Genomic DNA, 6,636 nt, shown 5'->3' with positions numbered 1-6,636 from the left:
AACTCTCCAAGCATCTACGAGCTGCATCGCATGAACAGTAGCCGACAAATCTGTTAAGTGACCAAAAACGTCTGAAAATACGGAGCGGTTTTCAGGCGAAAACAGCTCCTGATTTTCAGACGTTTTTGTAGCAACTCGCGTTTTTCGCTGCGTATTTTACGGCCGTTATTAGAGCTGTTTTTCAATGGAGTCAATGAAAAATGCCTCCAAAAACGTCCCAAGAAGTGACATGCACTTCTTTTTTGGCGGGCGTCTTTTTACGCGCCGTATTTTGACAGCGATGCGTAAAATTAAGGCTCGTGGGAACAGAACACCGTAAAACCCATTGAAAGCAATGGGCAGATGTTTGTAGGCGTATTAGGGGCGTTTTTTCAGGCGTAACTCAAGGCGTAAAACGCCCGAATTACGTCTGAAAACAGTACGTGTGAACATACCCTTAGGGATAAAGCTCCTACCCGAGGAAGTGTCAAGTCGGCAATCAAACGTAAGATTAAAGTCTCCGCCCACCAGCACCAGACACTCCACAAACTGCTCCAAATCCCTGAGAAAGGACATGCATACCCGTGCCTGGTCCTGGTTAGGAAGATAAACTTTTTACTTTTGCCAATTTTTATCACGTACAGATATCTTTAGAAACAAATATCTCCCCTCTGTGTCAGACCGTGTCTCCAGAACTTTATGCGAAAGTGACTTGTGGATACCAATACTAACTCCCTTGGATTTCATCAAAGGGTTTGTGCTATGATGCTAGGAAGGATAGTAACGATTGGTCAGTAGTGGGATGTGGCCTGTTTTAAAATGTGTGTCTTGTAAGAATAAGAGGTGTACTTTATGTATGCCATACAGAATTTTAGATCATTTCTCCGGGACGTTAAAGCCCCTAACATTCAGGGTGCCTAGTTTAAACTGTGCCATCAGTATAACAAGGGGGAAAACAAAAGGACAAGAAAACATATAGACAGGGAAAGGGAGGAGATAGGGAGCGCACAGGTAAATCAAGAATATAAAAGTAAAAGACACAGAATGTAAATCAACACAGCGCTATTTAAGCACTCTCTCCCTGAACTCTAAATCAAGGAGGAAACACAAAACTTATATCAACACTGGAATATATCCAGCAGAGCCCTAAGCGAGGAAGTGTCAGGAAAGGCTCGAGCAAGTGGTCTACACGAACTCCAGCACTCTAAGTGAAACAGTTGAAACTTATCAGCATATGTAACAGTGAGGTCAGATAACCCTCCAAACTTTTAAAGGCGAAAGGCGAGATACCGCCAATACCAAGAACTCATAAAAAAAGAATACACCCCTATCTACTTCAATATAAAAAAAAGTTAATATAAAGGAACGACAGCAAGCCAATAGTGTTATAAGTAGAACATTACTCATCGGCGGATGTAAGCAATTTGTAAAAAAGGATACCATTCTCAGAGTATGCATAAATTATAGTCAATCACATGTGAGAGACATTGAAGTATAAAAAAATTATTATTATAGCAATATAACCGTTAATAATGTGATCTCAGTACAATGAGAGACGACGCTTGTGAGAATCAGAAGAGCAGATCAAGTCAGGTAATTACTCCGGTTCAGCAAAACATGGAGTTTTGCTGAACAGTGGTGGAGGTTCTGGTAGTTCAAAACCTCTCCAAATGTACAGTGGGGCCTAAAACATTTTCAAGCAAAATATGAGACCTGAATGCCTCCGGTTGCTCCCTTCCTTTCAGGCCCTGCCGTGTGTCCAGGCAACGCATTAGGGTCACAATCTGGGCATTTTTGAAAACAGGAGAAACAGGGAGATAGATTTTGGGGTGTGTTTCTTCATTCTCATGGTCGCTTTACAAAGAAATCGGTCTTCAAAGTGATACTTTTATGAAAAAAGTAAAATTATATTTTTTTACACCTGCTTTGCATGAATTCTTACAAAAAAGAGTAAAGAGATGGAAATATATATCAAAACTTTCGCAGAGTTATTCTCTGATAAAGTCAGACATACCAGATTTAACAAATCTGGCTTGGTCATTAAGGTCTTTTCAGGCCCGGTCATTAAGGGGTTAAATAAGGGCCCAAATTTACACCTGTTATAGCACAGAATAAATGACTTCACCAATTGATCTCCTCACTGCTATTATTTTGAAGAAGCCCCTTTCAATTAATGCGTCAATTCCTCAGAATTCAATTATTTGCTATGTAGAAATATCACTCCTACCAAGAACATTGATTTATCAGGTTAATGATCTTGGACTTCTATTTTTTTAACACTACTGTATGTAGTGATAAATTCCCATATACATATCCTAACTTAGGGTCCTGGGAATGCTGTGTGGCAACACTGTGGAGCTGCAATTGTGACTACAGACTATGTTGTCCTGATAGTACAGTTAGGTCCAGAATTATTTGGACAGTGACACAAGTTTTGTCAGTTTAGCAAAACATATAGAATATACAGATATATAATCAATATGGGCTTAAAGTGCAGACTCTCAGCTTTACTTTGAGGGTATTCACATCCTAATATGTGGAAGGGTTTAGGAATTACAGCTCTTTCATATGTAGTTGTCTCTTTTTCAAGGGACCAAAGGTAATTGGACAATTATCTCAAAAGCGATTTAATGGGCTGCATTGGCTACTCCCTTTTTAATCCATCATCAATTAAGCCGGAAAAAGGTCTGGAGTTGATTCCAGGTGTGGCATTTGCATTTGGAAACTGTCGCTGTGAACACACAACATGAGGTCAAAGGAGCTCTCAATGCAAGTGAAACAGACCATTGTTAGGCTGAAACATATATGGACAGTGACATCAGAAGCTCCTCCAGGGGCAAACTACCCGGCCAGAGTGTTGCCAATGCTCTTGCCGGAGATTCCGGCATCTCAAAGAGCTTAACGTCACTGTCCATATATAAACAGTGATATGAGGGACTCCACCAGGGACCAGTGTTGTCAACGCTCGGCCTGGGCATTCCAGGATCTTAAAGCTTCTACATATATGGACAGTGGCGTCATTAGGAACGGAGTACACAGCCATGATCTGGCCAGAGACTCCAGGGTTGCAGCTCCTGACATCACTGTCCATGTATGGCAACATACCCCACCATATGCCTATACAGTGGGGAAACTGCTTGTTTCTATAGCTTGCTCAAAGTCTGGCAGCCATATCTATAGGATACTTTTTCATGGGTTTTTTTTTCTCAGAGGTTTAGTGTCTTTTTAAGCCACTTAGACAGTGCTCATTGTGTCCTTGCTTAGCAAGCTGTTGTATGTGGCCTTAATAAGATGTAGATCTGCTCCTGTAATATACAGTCCTGCTAGGGGTAATGCACACAGCGTTTTTGCCGTTGATTCCGACGCAGAAACCGGAATAAGTGCTAAGAAACTCTCCAAAAATCAGCCCCTCCCCCTTTATTTCAATGGGAGGCAGTATTTTTTGTTTTTTTCCTGAGCAGTTTTTGCCCGCCTGTGGAAAAAAAAAAGCGTTTCTTTGAGCGGTTTCGCCTTTGACTTCCGATTGAAATTAATGGGAGAAAGTAAAAACCTGTAGTGCTCGTTTGGAGAGTTTTTTTTTTTCGCCATTACTGCATTAGATTCAACAGTCGCAGGGAAAAAAAACGTGAAACAAAAAGCATGAGAAATCTTCCTAAACGTTCCTGAAGATTGCCTGTCAAAAAATGCTGTGTGAACTCCCCCTTAAGTAGATCGGTATATTAAACAAGTAGCAACATTCAGGAAGAATTAGGCCATATTCACCCAAAGCTGTGGTAGGGTTTGGTAGCCATTCAACTGGCATGATTTAAAAAAAACAAACAAAAAAAAAATTTTGGCTAACCACCGGCCGTGAATTTATCACATTCTTTCACCCAAGAGACCAGTCGCCAACCTACATTCTGCTGAAAATTTGATCTGCCATTTGGCCAATAATATATGACAATAACACCTGACTGCAGGACAAATGGATGTTATAATAAAATCTGTGACGATTGTTCTACCTACAGGAGGGCTACAGCCCCATTGTTTTTTTTTGCCTGAAACAAGTGTGCAGTCTGCAGAACTTTGGTTTCCGTGAAAAAAAAAACCCTGAAACCTAGTGAACGGAGACAAACGGAAAACAACTGAAACAAAAGAATTACCATTGAAATCAATGGTAATTCTAACGGAACCGTTGCTTTCCGTTTAATGCTTCGATCCTCTCTTTCCCTGACAAAAGAGAGGTAAATGTATATTAACGGTAATGTGAACATTGCTCCAGTGTAAGGTCCACTACCTATCAGTAAGTGATGGCGTTTACTAGCAATATTCCATCTCTTTAGGCCCTATTACACTGGCCAATTTTAGCCAATGCGACGAGCGCCGATCGAGATATCGTTGATCGGCGCTCGTTTGATCCAGTCACAAGGAGCTATGGGGAGGAGAGCTCATTACTCTGATCGCTCGTCCTCAGACGTTATCATGTCGGCAGCGCTCCTCCCTGTTTACACAGGGAGATGTGCTGCGGACGATAATAATTATTATTTTTTTTAAAACTATATGATCAGATGAACGAGCGTTTGCTCGTTCATCTGCTGATCGCTGCCCTGTTTACACAAGGCAATTATCGTCAACGATGGTTCTATGAACGCTTGTCTGCCCGATGATCGACCAGTGTAAAAGGGCCTTTACTGGCAGTGGTTTATCCCTGGTAGAAACAAAGGTTTGAGCATATTGGAATCCAACATGACCGATCATTCTTCTCCCTGACCTCTGCCACCAGGGGAGAGTTGGGACACACCCATACACATTAAATTATCGTCTGGTTCCACCGAGGTTCATCTAATGTGTATGGGCAACTTAAGACACCATTATTGTAAGTTTATTTCCTCTTAAAGGCCTCAATGAGGTACACTGACTGCAATACAAGGCTTAGGCTGCATTCAAGCAGCCATATTTTGGCCACATCTTAGCATCCGTATTATGACCACAAGACTGAGACCCCAGTGGTTTAAGTGAACTTCATTTAGATCAGCACATGGTTCTATGTAGATCTAAGTTTGGTAAATTTAAACTGTAGAAAGTAAGGAATGCGTCTCAAATTGGTATGAGACGTCGCGTCCCTGCCAAGTCCAGAGCGCTGGCGCATGGGATGTCAGTGATGACGTCAGATGACGCGACGCAAAGCCGTCTTGTGTCTGGCCCATCACACGACAGTGGAGGCCACCCTGGGCAGCCGACGAGTACGCATGCGTTTGATTTTTCTTTTTCCCATTATTTTTCATTCTTCAATGATGTATGTTTTGTATTCTGCATTTTTTTCAGTTAAATTGGTGGGCATCCCGGATGCCAGCGCTATGGACCTGGTGGAGACACGATGCGTCTCATACCAGTTTGCGCCAATTTACTTCAGCTGCCATTGGGGAGTGGAATCATTCCTATTGGTCAATTGACATTTAAATACTTCCCTGTGACTCTCTGGCACCACCCCCAGACGAAGCATTTCAGCTGAAAAGCACGTCAGGCTGTGACACCAGGCAGCCATCTACACTCTTATTAGCTATTATGCACTTATGTATGACATATGTATTTTTGTATTGCTTTATTGGACAACAGCACTTTGGTAGAATTGTGGTATTGTACCATTACGATCACTAGATGTGGGCGGTTGCAAGATTTGGATTGTACTATTCCCCACTCTCTTCCCATGTTAAACATGGTTACATGTTGTGACATTAGTCCAGCATTTTTGCCCCTATAAGCCCGCTGCTGTCTGGCGTCCATCTGTCACACTGTGGTAATCTCACCATGTTTTATGCTTTTGTATTTAATAAAATGTAGACTTTGTATACTGCAATGGCATTTCATAGACTCCATTTCTTCTTAGGCTATCATTTGTGCGTAGGGAGTTGTCACTGTTGATACAATGTATAAACTGGGCATATACACTACCGTTCAAAAGTTTAGGGTCACTTAGAAATTTCCTTATTTTTGAAAGAAAAAAGTTTTATTTTCAATGAAGATAACATTAAATTAATCAGAAATACACTCGATACATTGTTAGGCTGGGTTCACACGACCTATTTTCAGACGTAAACGAGGCGTATTATGCCTCGTTTTACGTCTGTTAATAAGGCTACAATACGTCGGCAAACATCTGCTCATTCATTTGAATGGGTTTACCGACGTACTGTGCAGACGACCTGTCATTTACGCGTCGTCGTTTGACAGCTGTCAAACGACGACGCGTAAAATTACTGCCTAGGCAAAGAAGTGCAGGACACTTCTTTGCAACGTAATTTGAGCCGTTCTTCATTGAAGTCAATGAAGAGCAGCTCAAGATTTACGAGCGTCAAACAGCTGTTTTCTCCTGAAAACAGTCTGTCTTTTCAGACGTAAAAGCCACTTATCGTGTGCACATACCCTTAATGTGCTAAATTACTATTCTAGCTGCAAACGTCTGGTTTTTAATGCAATATCTACATAGGTGTATAGAGGCCCATTTCCAGCAACCATCACTCCAGTGTTCTAATGGTACATTGTGTTTGCTAACGGTGTTAGAAGGCTAATGGATGATTAGAAAACACTTGAAAACCCTTATGCAATTATGTTAGCTCCGCTGTAAACAGTTTTGCTGTTTAGAGGAGCTATAAAACTGACCTTCCTTTGAGCTAGTTG

The sequence above is a fragment of the Rhinoderma darwinii genome, chromosome 2 (genome assembly GCF_050947455.1).
Source record: "Rhinoderma darwinii isolate aRhiDar2 chromosome 2, aRhiDar2.hap1, whole genome shotgun sequence".
Lineage (NCBI taxonomy): Eukaryota > Metazoa > Chordata > Amphibia > Anura > Rhinodermatidae > Rhinoderma > Rhinoderma darwinii.
This window is presented reverse-complemented; position numbering follows the sequence as displayed.